This window comes from Babylonia areolata, chromosome 27, assembly GCF_041734735.1.
Source record: "Babylonia areolata isolate BAREFJ2019XMU chromosome 27, ASM4173473v1, whole genome shotgun sequence".
Taxonomy (NCBI): Eukaryota; Metazoa; Mollusca; class Gastropoda; order Neogastropoda; family Buccinidae; genus Babylonia; species Babylonia areolata.
Window position 1 is genome coordinate 377,267 of NC_134902.1, and position 16,029 is coordinate 393,295.

At 44.3% G+C, this 16,029-nt stretch overlaps 1 protein-coding gene across 2 annotated transcripts in view; it reads right to left on the reverse strand.

Annotated features, from left to right (window-relative positions):
- The window catches only part of LOC143301385 (uncharacterized), a 158,679-nt gene that overhangs the window by 138,303 nt on the left and 4,347 nt on the right, over positions 1-16,029 (reverse strand). Inside the window, exon 1 of one of the 2 annotated variants that reach the window (XM_076615630.1) lies at positions 5,491-6,175. The exons of the other annotated variant lie outside the window; for it this stretch is intronic. The gene's annotated coding sequence lies outside the window, so the exon portion shown is untranslated. Of the gene's footprint in view, positions 1-5,490; positions 6,176-16,029 lie in introns of those variants that run through there. 2 annotated transcript variants of the gene reach the window in all.

The following is a 16,029-nucleotide window of genomic DNA, read 5'->3' on the forward strand; positions in this document are numbered from 1 at the left end:
TGACAACCTTCACTACACTTCACACCGTATCTCCTGTTCCAGAAAGACCCGCCGTGTGTGACAACCTTCACTACGCTTCACACCGTATCTCTATCACTACGCTTCACACCATATCTCCTTCACTACGCTTCACACCGTATCTCCTGTTCCAGAAAGACCCGCAGCTTCACTACGCTTCACATCGTATCTCTATCACTACGCTTCACACCGTATCTCCTTCACTACGCTTCACACCGTATCTCCTGTTCCAGAAAGACCCGCTGTGTGTAACAACCTTCACTACGCTTCACACCGTATCTCTATCACTACGCTTCACACCGTTTCTCCTTCACTACGCTTCACACCGTATCTCCTGTTCCAGAAAGACCCGCTGTGTGTGTGACAACCTTCACTACGCTTCACACCCTATCTCATGTTCCAGAAAGACCCGTTGTGTGTGACAACCTTCACTACGCTTCACACCGTATCTCCTGTTCCAGAAAGACCCGCTGTGTGTGTGACAACCTTCACTACGCTTAAATTTGGACAGCCAACTTTTGTTATATTTTCTTCTAAATCTGTGTAAAAATCAGGGGTATCTCTACTGGGACCATATATACTTATGATAAGAAATTCTTTGTCCGTGGTTGTCAGTGAAACAAATATATAATTACCGTCAGGATCTTTGAATACTTTAACTTTGAAATCAAAACTATTAATAAATAAGACAGCAACACCTCTTGACTGAGAGTTAAAGGATGCAAAATAACATGTATATCATTCACATTTTATCTGATATTCAAACTTCTTATCAAAATGTGTATCCCGAAGAAGACAAATGGAATGTTTCTTCTGTCTTAGGTAATGGAAGACATCTCTTCTCTTTTTAAAACCGGCAAGACCTTGGCAGTTCAGTGAAACAATACTAATGCTCTCCATCGCAGGCAAGATACTTGCCAGGATCCTACTAAACCGCCTCACAGCACACCTTGACCAAGGTCATTTGCCTGAGAGCCAATGTGGATTCCGGAAAGAGCGCGGAACCACCGACATGGTGTTTGCTGCAAGGCAACTGCAAGAGAAATGTCAGGAGCAAAATGCTGATCTGTTCTCCACCTATGTCGACCTCACAAAGGCCTTCGACACCATGAGTAGAGAGGGACTGTGGAAGATCATGGCCAAGTACGGATGCCCTCGGAAATTTATTTCCTTGGTCAGCCAATTCCATGAAGGCATGCAGGCTCGAGTCCAGGACAATGGCGAAACATCTGCTCCTTTTGCTGTCACAAATGGTGTCAAGCAAGGCTGCGTCCTGGCTCCAACGCTGTTCAGCCTCATGTTCTCTGCAATGCTTACTGATGCCTTCAGAGATGGCGATGTTGGAATCGGCCTAAAGTACCGAACAGATGGCAAGTTGTTTAACCTCAGAAGACTTAAAGCAAAAACGAAGGTCATGACAGACATCATCAGAGACTTTTTGTTTGCTGATGATTGTGCCCTCAACGCTGGATCTGAAGCTGACATGCAACTCAGCGTCGACAAGTTTGCCACTGCCAGCAGGAACTTCGGCCTTACCATCAGCACGAGGAAAACTGAAGTTCTCCATCAGCCAGCCCCAGGGAAACCCTACGTTGAGCCCAACATCACAGTCAACGGTCAGAGACTCAGTGCGGTGGAGCGGTTCACATACCTTGGCAGCACACTGTCACGAAATGCGACCATCGACGATGAAGTGAACGTCAGGATTGCAAGAGCAAGCGCAACTTTTGGCAGACTCAGTGCAAATGTCTGGAACAGAAGAGGCATTAGTCTTGAGACCAAGCTAAAGGTCTACAGAGCAGTAGTTCTCCCCACACTACTGTACGCCTGCGAAACTTGGACAGTGTACCAACGACATGCCAAGAAGCTGAACCACTTCCACACAACATGCCTCAGGAAGCTACTGAACATCAAGTGGCAAGACAGGACCCCAGACACGGAGGTACTCGCAAAAGCCACCCTTCCCAGCATCTTCACCAACCTGATGCAGTCCCAGCTTCGCTGGGCTGGACACGTGGCGCGCATGCCAGACCATCGGCTGCCCAAAAGGCTCTTCTATGGCGAGCTGCAACAAGGGAAGAGATCACACGGAGGTCAGAAGAAGCGCCTCAGAGATACTCTGAAAGTCTCTCTGAAAGCGTTTGATATCAACCCTGATTCCTGGGAGGAATCTGCAGTGGACCGTGACAAATGGCGTGCTGCTGTGCACAAAGGCGCCAAGTTGTGCGAGGCCAACAGGACTGCAGCAGCTGTTCAGAAGAGGTAGGCCAGAAAGTCACGGGCAAACAAGCTCCCTGACAATGATATGCCTGTCTTTGTCTGCCCCAACTGTCAGCGAACATTTCGTGCGCAGATTGGACTGTTCAGCCATCTGCGCATTCACAGATAGATTCATGAGCATCCTTCCCCCCCCCCCCCCCCCACCCTCCCCCCCCCCCCATCCCCCAGCTGGATGACAACGATGGTCATCACCGATCTCGATGGACACACCACCACACCACCACTAATGCTTTCCGTCTGTTTTCTAGGGCTTCAAAAAAACAAAATATATATATATATGTATATGTATATATATATATATATATATATATATATATATATATATATATATATACTACAAATTACATACACATGATTATATACATACATACATACACATATATGTTTGACACACTTATGACACATAAACAAAATAATGATGCTATTGATAATGACAAACACGCAAGTTTCACATAATAAGATTCACAGAGGAGTTGAACATTCCAAGAATTGAAGGAAGAGTTTTTGAACAAAGCTCAGAACATACATGTTGACCAGTTGTGTTTTCACAGCTACAGAACAGCAAAGGCCAACATTTCGCGACAGCGTCAAAAAGCACGGGATTTTTAGGCATATTAAACTCTGCTTTACCCAATTTCCGGCATGTACTGAAATTCTCATGTGAACTGTTTTTACCTGCTTGCCTGGTTGATAATAACACACTTACGGGAGCAAAATTTTATTCATGGATTTTTATAATAAGACGGAAGAAAAACAGCAAGTTTAACAAAAAGAAAAAGAGAAAAGAAAAAAAAATCGGGCATACACCCACCCACCCACACACACAAAATGATTTGTCAAAAATTCTTGACAAAAGAAAAAAGTTGTTTTTTTTCCAGTGACTTTTGCCGTGGCGGGTACAATGCGCAAGTCACAAAATGGTGGGAGAAGAAAGCTCATAACTATGACCTTGCAAGGTGGGCAAAAGTCCAAAATAAAATATGAGTATGTACGGAAGGAATGCAAGTAAATGTAGGTGGGCACTCTGTCTCTCTCGTACAATACACAGTGCATCAATACATCATGTCAAAGGACAGGAGAACAAAATTCCTGTTATACATCACACACCCTCACGCCCTCTGCCTCTGTCTCTCTCGTACAATACACAGTGCATCAATACATCATGTCAAAGGACAGGAGAACAAAATTCCTGTTATACATCACACACCCTCACTCCCTCTGCCTCTCTCTCTCTCGTACAATACACAGTGCATCAATACATCATGTCAAAGGAAAGGAGAACAAAATTCCTATGTTATACATCATACACCCTCACTCTCTCTGCCTCTCTCTCTCTCGTACAATACACAGTGCATCAATACATCATGTCAAAGGACAGGAGAACAAAATTCCTGTTATACATCACACACCCTCACTCCCTCTGCCTCTCTCTCTCTCGTACAATACACAGTGCATCAACACATCATGTCAAAGGAAAAGAGAGCAACAATCCAATGATATACTTCAGCAATGGATCTTGTACCAACCACCCCAAAGTATCGTATTCATACATGCAAACACGCCTGAATGCGCGTGCATATGCGCGCGCACACACACACACACACACACGCACACACACACACACACACGCACACACACACACACACACACACACACACACACACACACACACATATATATATATTACCCTTTTTTTCTCCCCCCCCCCTCCCTCCCCTCCCTGCTTACTTCATTTCCTTGTCTCAGAATTACACAATCTTCGAAAGTTCGGAACATTTGATATTGAAAACATTCTTTTCAAATGACATCGCAGCTTTATGCTGTTCTTCAAATCTAAACATGCATTCTGTGACTAAGGAAACAAGGTTCAGATTGTTCACATATCTGCCTGGTCCATTTTGCTTCAACAACTTGACAGAAGCGTTTGATGAGATCATGGGGAAAGGCTGAGGGGTTCTGGGGAGACTGGGAAGGTAGGCTGAGGATGAGGAGATGGGGGAAAGGCTGAGGATGAGGAGATGGGGGAAAGGCTGAGGATGAGGAGATGGGGGAAAGGCTGAGGGGGTAAAGGGAAAAGGGGGAGCTGGGGGGGTGGGGGGGGGCGGTGAGGTGGGGGGTTGGGGGCGAAAGGACATCAACGCTTGTATGGAGGCTGACATTCGTGTGACTCGTGTCAAATACAGTGTTGGTTATTTCAACCCGTCATCATCATTCATCTCATTCATTGAAGTGCTCTGTCATCCACACCCACACCCACCCATATATACAAACATGCAAATGCATATACGTATACATATATACATACACACACATACATATATATACATACATACATACATATATATATATATACACACACACACACACACACACACACACACACACACACACACACACACACATACATACATACACATACATATGCCTATATACATATATTTACACATGCACATGTGCATATACATTTACGTACATTCAAACACACACACACAAACACACACACACACACACACACACACACACACACACACACACACACATACACACACACACACACACACATGCATACGTGTGTGAGTGCTCACTTGTGCGCTTGTCTACACACATCGCACACATAATTCTAACGAACATTTTAACTGTTCCATAGTAACTTTTTAGCGTTTTGAAATATAAAATGTGTAACACACGAATGTTGTCGCGTTTTAAGTTATGCAACAAAGTAGCATTGACTGAAGTGAAATTACATTTGTATCGAGCATTTTTATTGACCAGCTGAGATGAAATAGACACATCGATTCTGTTGCCAATACTGTTACTGACATAAAGACTAGATGTAACGGTCGTTTCTCAGTCACCATCACCCAGTCAAGAAGTACTTTCTAGTAAATTTATTCCTTGTGCATTCACATTTACACACACATTTGTATACAGAATCACATCCACATATTTTGTAACATACATTCGCTGCGCGCGCGCACACACACACACACACACACACACACACACTCACACACACACACACACACATACACACACTCACACTCACATAAGCACACTCACACACTGTCTCTCCCTCCCTTACAAACACACACACACTCACACACACACACACACACTCACACACACATGTACACACACCAACATGCGCGCGCGTACACACATACACATCCATGCGTTCATTGCATCACTTACTTGTTTTTGTTTTTTCTTGTCCTGTTTGACAGAACTGTGTCCCGGTTGTGGGCTGGCCGCTGAATCGCTTGCCGATGAAGGAGACGATGGTTTCCTCTCATCACCTCTGGGCTGAAGCGTACTTGTTTGTAGTCGTGCTCATTTTTATCATCGAAGAAAGATACGTTTTTCGAAACCCACTCTATGACAAAAACATGCGTTTCAGTTCAACTTCCTTTTCAGACGCGGTGGGGTACCGTATGGAAAACTGGATCCACTGAGTCAAAGATGGTATCACTGAAGAAGCTATGCCACACCCGTCTGTCGCCGCTCAATCCGTGTTGTCCATAACTGTTGGAATGACCACCGCCGGCATGAAGAACACAAATCAGTCCCAAGTTCGGATTTCTTGCACAAAAAAACAAAGAAATATTCTTCTTCACCCGCCACGCCGCCTTAGTTATCCATATTATTCTGTTATAGCTTGAAATTCCAATGAACATCCACACAAAGCGTTAAAACAGTTGATGAAGACGACCAGCCGAAAATACGCGTCCGCACAGTTCGGTGAGCAAAAGTCAATTCCATATTTCCTTTTCCAGTAAGACCCGCTGTGTGTGTGACAATCTTCGCGCGCGCGCGCGCGCGCACGCGCACACACACACACACACACACACACACACACAGACCGTGGGCATATCCGCACGCTCCCGAACACCAGAGAGTCCTGTATTGCTCGGAGTGGAAATGCGCGTTTGATCCGCCAATCACAAATCGTCGAAAGAAATGGATTTGCCCGGAGTGTCTGCCCAAAATATTTCACCAGAATTTGCTTTTGGCATTTTTGTTACAAGTTAGTAAAGCTGAAAAGTGGCGACAAACACAGAAGAAGCCTGAAACCTTGACGGATGATTAAAAACAGTGAAATAAAGTTGTGATTAAGGAAGGGTGTGCCAGTTGCTCATTCGTTTTTCGGTTTTATTTGTTGATGAGCATTTGTCTTTTTAAATGTTATTATCATCTTACTGAATATTCTCCTTTTTATAATGATTGAAACGTACACATACGCGCGCGCGCGCTGTTACACTCTAAATCATACTGTAATAGTATCTTACCCACATGTTTTTCTTTTTACGTAATAATTGATGTGTGCATGGTGATAAGTGAAGGGTGTGTCAGTTGTTTGTTTTTTTCTCTTTGATTTTTGCTGACGGGCATTTTATTTTAAGTGAGCCTAAAGAGAAGTTTCTGTTTTTGGTTGAAGCAGATAATAAAGTATTTTGAATTGAATTGAATTGAAGATGGATATGGGGTGTTGAAGATAGGATCGTTTCGTTTGCAGCACACAACTTGGTTTCGAAACACTAGTATCAGATGGTGGTAAAAATATGATGTCCACTGCTCCTGCACAGTGGTGTGCAGAGAAAGGCGCAAATGCTGCCAGACCAACTTAAAGTGCACATCACTGTGTACATATGGCAGGGACTGTCACAAAGACTGAACATTGCCCAGCTGGAAAGAGAAAACCCAACTATAGTCGAGAAGGGTTTTTCAGCAACTTTGTGACACCAGCTTGATATTTAGTTTTCCAGTCAAACTGAAACTATCAAAATTGTTTTTTTTTGGTTTCACAAAGTGCACATTATGTACTTTGTGACTCTTGTAACCACACATCCGATGACATGCAAGTGGGATTTTCATCTCAAGAAATCGCCCCCCACCCCTACCCCCAAACTCTCATCACCCCTCCTGTTCCATTGCCCTTTGATGTCTCACGAGAGTGATGAATATATGAACGCCCACTAACTCCATTTGATGTCTCACGAGAGTGATGAATATGTGAACGCTCACTAACTCCATTTGATGTCTCATGAGAGTGATGAATATATAAACGCCCACTAACTCCATTTGATGTCTCATGAGAGTGATGAATATATGAACGCCCACTAACTCCACCTTAACACTTATTCAGAGCCATAAGTCTCTGCTACAGATCTCCTGTACAATTTCTGTGATGTGGCCTGGTGTCCTAATGGTAGATGTCTCTGCTACAGATCTCCTGTACAATTTCTGTCATGTGGCCTGGTGTCCTAATGGTAGATGTCTCTGCTACAGATCTCCTGTACAATTTCTGTCATGTGGCCTGGTGTCCTAATGGTAGATGTCTCTGCTACAGATCTCCTGTACAATTTCTGTGACGTGGCCTGGTGTCCTAATGGTAGATGTCTCTGCTACAGATCTCCTGTACAATTTCTGTCATGTGGCCTGGTGTCCTAATGGTAGATGTCTCTGCTACAGATCTCCTGTACAATTTCTGTCATGTGGCCTGGTGTCCTAATGGTAGATGTCTCTGCTACAGATCTCCTGTACAATTTCTGTCATGTGGCCTGGTGTCCTAATGGTAGATGTCTCTGCTACAGATCTCCTGTACAATTTCTGTCATGTGGCCTGGTGTCCTAATGGTAGATGTCTCTGCTACAGATCTCCTGTACAATTTCTGTCATGTGGCCTGGTGTCCTAATGGTAGATGTCTCTGCTACAGATCTCCTGTACAATTTCTGTCATGTGGCCTGGTGTCCTAATGGTAGATGTCTCTGCTACAGATCTCCTGTACAATTTCTGTGATGTGGCCTGGTGTCCTAATGGTAGATGTCTCTGCTACAGATCTCCTGTACAATTTCTGTGATGTGGCCTGGTGTCCTAATGGTAGATGTCTCTGCTACAGATCTCCTGTACAATTTCTGTCATGTGGCCTGGTGTCCTAATGGTAGATGTCTCTGCTACAGATCTCCTGTACAATTTCTGTCATGTGACCTGGTGTCCTAATGGTAGATGTCTCTGCTACAGATCTCCTGTACAATTTCTGTCATGTGGCCTGGTGTCCTAATGGTAGATGTCTCTGCTACAGATCTCCTGTACAATTTCTGTCATGTGGCCTGGTGTCCTAATGGTAGATGTCTCTGCTACAGATCTCCTGTACAATTTCTGTCATGTGGCCTGGTGTCCTAATGGTAGATGTCTCTGCTACAGATCTCCTGTACAATTTCTGTCATGTGGCCTGGTGTCCTAATGGTAGATGTCTCTGCTACAGATCTCCTGTACAATTTCTGTCATGTGGCCTGGTGTCCTAATGGTAGATGTCTCTGCTACAGATCTCCTGTACAATTTCTGTCATGTGGCCTGGTGTCCTAATGGTAGATGCAAGCATGCAGCAACCTGTCTGGTGCTGTGATTGGAATGGACTGGTCACTTTTTGTAACTTTTGTTATGAGATTGTGCCAGCCAGTTATATATCTGATGATGTATGTTGTTAGAGCAGTCCTTTACAGTCACAATCAGTTACCTGGAAGAAGAGGACCTTGCTTCTAAAAAGGGACAGGAGGTGATCTCTCTGTCCTGTTTCTTTCTTTAACCTCCTATCTGTGTGTGTGTGTGTGCGTGTGTGTGTGTGTGTGTGTGTGTGTGTGTGTGTGTGTGTGTGTGTGAGCATGTAATAATAATTAATAATGATGATAATAATGGTATTTATATAGCGCTGAATCTTGTGCAGAGACAAATCAAAGCGCTTTTGCACATAAAACTGTAGAAACTAAAGACAAGGAAGAGGCAGGCAAGGGAGGCTATTTTGGGAAGAGGTGGGCTTTAAGGCCAGACTTGAAAGAGCCGAGTGTGGATACTTGACGAAGCGAAAGAGGAAGTTCATTCCAATCGCAAGGTCCAGAGGCAGAGAAAGAACGGCGGCGGCCAACAGTCGAGTGTTGAATCTGGGTATGCGTAAACAGAGTGGATCCGAAGCCGATCGTAGTGAGCGAGATGGAGTGTAGAGGTGAAGGCAGCCGCAGCGATAGGAAGGGGCAGATTTGTGAATGCATCTATTACATAGAGTGCTGATCTTGTACTTTATTCGGTGTGAGACAGGGAGCCAGTGGAGATGTTGCAAAAGAGGAGTGATGTGCTCAGATCTTTTCTTTCTGAGGACGAGTCGGGTAGCAGAGTTTTGTATGCGCTGAAGGGACTGAATGGATGAAGCAAACAAACCAGACAATAGAGAGTTACAGTAATCAAGGCGAGAGAGAATGAGAGAAAGATGTTGCGTCAGTGGACAGATGTTTCCGGACGGCACTGATGCGCCGCAGTTGACAGTAGCAGGACTGACATGTCTGACTGATAAATTTTTGCATGGACAGTTTATTGTCAAGGACATCACCGAGGTTCCTGACTGACGTGGAAAGAGGGATGAATGTACTGCCAAGTTTGATTGTGTCAATTGTGATGGAAGGCAGTTTTCGTTTAGTTCCTATGATCATTGCTTTAGTTTTTTCCGCGTTCAATTGTAACTTATTTCGAGTCATCCAGTTTTGAATGTCCAGGAAGCAGTTGGATGTTTCTTGCAAGAGCGACAACAATTTTTCAGGGGTATCACTCTTCTGGAGTTGAGTGTCATCAGCATAAGAATGGTGACTGACATTATGGCGGTTGATAATTTCAGCGAGAGGAGCAGTGTACTGTGTGAAGAGCACTGGGCCTAAAACAAATCCCTGTGGGACTCCATGTTCGATTTTAACAGGTTCAGATTGGAAATGATCAACAATGACAGACTGGAATCGATCAGTGAGATCAGATTTGAACCAGTTTAGAACAATTTTGATACCAAATGTAAAATGAAGACGGGAAAGAAGGATTGAATGGTCTATCGTGTCAAAGGCGGCTGACAAGTCGAGAAGAGTGAGAAGGGAAATTTTTCCTGAGTCGGACGCTATCAGTAGATTGTTCAGAATGTGGAGGAGAGTGGTTTCGGTGCTGTGGTCAGCGCGATAGGCAGGCTGAAATGGGTGGATGAGATTATTGAAACAAAGGTGGTTGTTGAGCTGCTTGAGGACAGCTTTTTCAAGGAGTTTGGACATGAATGGAAGATTAGAAACTGGTCGATAGTTTTTCAAAATGTTTGCGTCAAGGTTGGGTTTCTTCAGAAGAGGCCGGACGATTGCAGTTTTGAAAGTGGATGGAAACGTTCCAGTGAGAAGGGATGAGTTGACAATATTGATGATTGTGGGGAGAAGCTGTGAGACACACTGGGAAAAGACCGAGGCTGGTATAGGATCGAGCTCACAGGATTTTATTGTCATTTCTTTCAGGATTTCTTGAACTTCTGTTTCAGTCAATGGATTAAAGGAATGGAGAGGAGTGCCGCTGAATTGAGGATCAGGATGAGCAGGTTGGAAAGGCATTTGGTCTAAGATGGTACGAATATTTTGGACTTTGTCGAAAAAGAAAGAGGAGAAGACATTGGGGAGTTCAGATAAAGTGTAGGAATAAGGAAGAGGAGTCTTTTTTGACAGGATAGAGTAAAGAGATTTGGTGGATGTGGCATCGAGAATTTGAGAAGAAAAGAAGTTTGTCTTTGCTGATGAGATCATATGTTTGACTTTATTTGTTTTCGGAATATTTGATTGTGGACTTTCAGTTTTGTTGATCGCCATCGCCTTTCCAGTTGGCGACGTTTGCGTTTTGCAAGTCGAATGTCTTGTGTGTACCATGGGGCGGAAGGTCTGTCAGGGAGCATGCGGGTAGTGGGGGGTGCATGTTCATCCAGCAGTTGAGAGAGGACAGTGTTGTAATGTGTGGATACGTCGGTACGGGAAGAAATTTTGGAAAGGCGTTCAGTAGCTTGAGAAGAAAAAGTGTTAATGTTGATGGATTTCAGGTTGCGACGAGTAACAGATTTTTTGGTTCTGGTAGGTTTTGAAATATTAAGCAAGAATATAACAGCAGAATGGTCGGAAGAAAGTTTGTCAGTTACAGTCACTGACGCAGCCATGGCATCAGTGTCACGTGCGATGAGCCAGTCCAACGTATGGCCAGATCTGTGTGTTGGTTCTGAAACAAGCTGAGAGAGAGAATGAGTGGACAGAGATTGACATAGGTGTTTGACATCAGTGGAAGTGTGGTTGTCGAAATGAAAATTGAAATCTCCGAGGATGATAAGTTTGCCAGAACGAAGGTTGTAGTAATCAAGTAGTGTTCGGAACTCATCGTGAAACTGAGAAGACGTTAGGTTATTTTTACGACTAGGAGCAGGACGATAGAGACAACAGAAGATGATTGAGTGACTGGGAACACTGAGAGTGACTTCTAGCATTTCGAAGGTATCATGTGGAAAGGCATGGGTATGGGAGAAGGAAAGGGAAGACTCCAAGATGTCTCTGTAGACGGTGGCGATGCCACCTCCACGAGACAATCTAGGAAGTGACATAGTTTTGTATCCAGGGGGGGGGGGGGGGGGGGTCAGTTGTTTAAGTTTGGGTTCGTGACCTTGTGACTTTGACCAGGTTTCGGTAAGAAATACGATATCAAAGTTATTTTCAAAACTAAAATCAGAAATATAGTCAGTCTTTTGATCAGGGCAGACAGATTGAGCATTGAACAGACATGAAAGAGATCAGAGGTAAGGAGAGAGGAATCTAATGGTGAAGCAGGTGAGTCAGGCAGACAGACAGTGGAAGGAGAAGATGGTGACTGAGCAGTGGAGGACAATGGGAAGGAAGAAAAAGGTCCGGGAGTTGAGACAGGTGTGGCAGGAGTAGGAAGCGGAGCAGAGGCTATCACTGGCACGGGAGATACATTACAGTTCGGAATATTGTCATCAGAGGGGACAATGTCACGGGAAGTAAAAATGTTAGCAGGAACACGTGTGTTGAGGTTGGAAGCAGCACAAACAGCGCCGCATAAAGTGGATCTGTCAACACACACAGGTGACACATCAGGGGTACTGTCAGTAGTGCTGACGTCACACACAGCGGGAACAACGTCAGAGGATATGCCAGACAGATCAGCAGATGTAATGGGAACCTTGATCAAATTAATACAGTTGACAGAAGAAGGTTTTGATTGGTAGGGGATTCTGTTGAGGGTCCGTACGGAAACGACAGTTTTGATGGGCTTTTGTTTTCTCTTTCCTGTTCGGCGAGTTCGTCTTCGCGGCAGGCAAGCGCCAATGCCTGTTCCTCGCAGGCACACAACTAGGTCAGGGGTCAAAGGTGCAGGTTCGATCGCAAACAGTTCAGCGCGCAAGTACAGAACAAAGGGAGGGACGTTGCGCTCACCTTGACAGTTTCAGTTTCAGTTTCAGTAGCTCAAGGAGGCGTCACTGCGCTCGGACAAATCCATATACGCTACACCACATCTGCTAAGCAGCAGCGTAACCCAACGCGCTTATAACATAAAATAAAATAAAATGAAATAAAACAAAATAAATAAATAAATAAATAAATAATAATAATATAATTTTAAAAAATAATGAAAAAAAAAGATAAGTAAAAAAAAAAAAAAAAAAAAAAGACAACGATGATGATAAATAAGCAAATAAATGTTATTAAAAAAAAAAGAGAGAAAAAAGCAGACACACATTCACACATACACACACACATATGCATAACAGATATGCACCAAACATGCAGTTTCACAGATATGAAAGCACAGTCAAATACACATAAACGTACATGAGCCTCAACACACACACACACACACGCATACCCACCTTACCCTGCACCCCCTCTACCCCCCTCCACACACTCATTTCTAGGCTACGTATCGCAGCTTCCACGGCACACACACACACACACACACACACACACACACACACACACACACACACAGGCACACTTACTTGTACAAGCACACACACATACGCCCATGTCCCCCACCCCCATCCCCACACACAAAGATATATATATGCACACCCGCACGTTCCAGTATTCCGTTGCTCCCACAGTGTAGGCATGCAAACACACACATACCTCATCCTCCATCCCCCCGCGCCCCCTGCCGCCCCCCCGCCCCCCCCAACACACATATACGCACATGCACAGAACTATCCTGATACTTGTGTACACTTACACTCTCGCGCATGCACAAACGCATACAAACACACAGACCCACACATACACACGAACACACACATACACACACGCACAGAGGCTGCCACTGACTGGCCACAAGAGGGATGGGAAAAGATCTCTGATGCCAAGAGCGTGTCTTGCGTGTTGCTCAGTCTGTTGTATTTGGAAAAGCCCACAGAGACTCTGTTCCGTTTTGACGAAATTTGCGCAATGTTGGTTTGGAAATGATGCCGATATTTGCTTGATTTGCAAAGCATCGTGCTCTACCTTTCATGCAAGACTTAGGGCCGCTCCCTCTCTCTGCCTTTATCTCTTTGAGGCGATCGGTGGTGTGATGGCCTTGTACCTGTTCTTTTTGATATTCTTTGACTTTTCTGAGGATTTCCGATTTTCCTAGATGTAGGCCGCTCGTTGTTGTTGCGTTACCAGCAAGTCTATCAGCTCGCTCATTTCCCTTAACACCTGCATGTCCCGGGCAGTATGACCATGTAAGTTTTTTTAATCTGAAAGTTGCACATTGCCTTATGCCATTCTGGGCTTCCCATTCCATTTTCAGTTTTCCGTATGAGGTTCTCATCGACTCACCTTGACAAAAGCTGCCCACCTGTCCACTACCACTGAACGTTACGTTTTGCACGTGTACAGGCGTGTTGAAGGGAGAGATGAATGGCAGGCCGGCACAGTTCCAAACTGACAGGAAAGCAGAAAAAGAAATCCAGAACACAGCAAGTCTGATGCAGATCGGGGCACACACCTACATCCATTGTTGGAAGGGACCCATGATGAAGCACTCTGCAGAATTTAATTACACAACACTGAATAGAACCAACACAGTAACACCAAAATGTGGAGAGCTGGAATCACTCAGCCTGTTGGGTGTGCGACCTTCACCCCATGTATTGGACTGAATGGTGATCAGGTGTTTCAGTGTGCATGGTCCATCAAAACAGAAAGTAGTGAGATGTCATCACCCATTTCTCACACAGGCTTCCCTATCCACCTGTCCTCTTCTCATCACTTGACAACGGGCCTGTGGTTCGAAACGTCGTATCCCACTAAACAAAGAGGATTCATCTACCGCCAAAAAGTTGTTTTTTTAGTTTTATTTTTTTTTGTTTTGTTTATAAACTTTAGTTTTTTGTTCAGAAAGTTACAGTTCATGCGTGGAACAGGTCATGTTTTCACTTCACAAACTACTGTTGGGATTCGTTGAGAATTGCTGTGAGCCACTTAGCAGATGATGTTTTCGAAGATGCCACATTTGTTCACTTCACGTTGCGTCGATTTTATTAACACATAGGTCCTTCGATGAATTTTTGAGAGTCACACACACCACAGAATGAAACAACATCAATTAAAATATTCGACAGAAAGCCTGAACTTTCAATAAAAAATAACATTTTTCTAACTTTAAGTCGGAAACCTGCCTAAATTCGAAGAATCGATGGGATCCAGCTAAAGTCGTAACTTACAGAGGGTAACCAGTAAAACCGTTGAAAACCGACTACATTCATACGCTGTTTTGATTCAGAAGGTTCAGGGGAGACGATGAATGGCTGTTCACTGCTTCTTTCTGAATATTACTCACAGACCGGAATTTCCACGTCTTCGTTGCTTTCAGCATGCAACTGAAATAGGGCAAAAAAGTGCAGTATTTTTCTACATGGTTTTGACAGGAATGCACCTGAAAACATTGAAAATACTACAGTTCCAGGCTGTTTTGTGCAAAGATAATCACCGACAACAAAGATAAAACTTTGAAGATGCGATATCTTAAAAAAAAAAATAATAAAAAAAACACACAAGAACCCGATTCTCATGATTTTGACCCTGAGCACTGGTTCTCGTGCACAGCTAAGAATCGCTGGATGCGACTTTATCCGGCTTTTCGCGTCACATATTGTCCTGGTCCAAGACCTTCAGCTTGATCTACATGGTAAATAAGAAGAATGGGAGTGTACCTGGAACAGTTTGAGTGGTATGCCTGTTTTGAGGATTTCATTTTTCTGGGACACTGCACTGCTCTTGCTGGACTGCTGAGGGACTGACCAGAATGGAAGCTCTGCACTGTGTTCTGTAAAGTTGTGAAAACCTGACTTTGTGACTCTTCCGCAAACGACAATGAAGTACCCCCCCCCCCAACCCCCCCCCCCCCCCCCCCCCCCCCCGCCCCCCAAGCCCCTCTCCCCCCAAAAAAACAAAACAAAGCAAAATACAAAAACAAAACAAACAAAACAACAACAACAACAAAACAAAACAAACAAAACAACAAACAAACGAACAAAACCCACCCCAAAACAACAAACAAACAAACAAAAACAAACCTTTTTGGCGCAAACTCCCCATGTAATGGGGTCTAAGTGCCGCACATGAAACACCACCTATACAACAGTGCACAGTAAGATACCTCAGCACACCACACACCACCTATACAATAGTGCACAGTAAGATACCTCAGCACACCACACACCACCTATACAACAGTGCACAGTAAGATACCTCAGCACACCACACACCACCTATACAACAGTGCACAGTAAGATACCTCAGCACACCACACACCACCTATACAATAGTGCACAGTAAGATACCTCAGCACACCACACACCACCTATACAACAGTGCACAGTAAGATACCTCAGCACACCACACACCACCTATA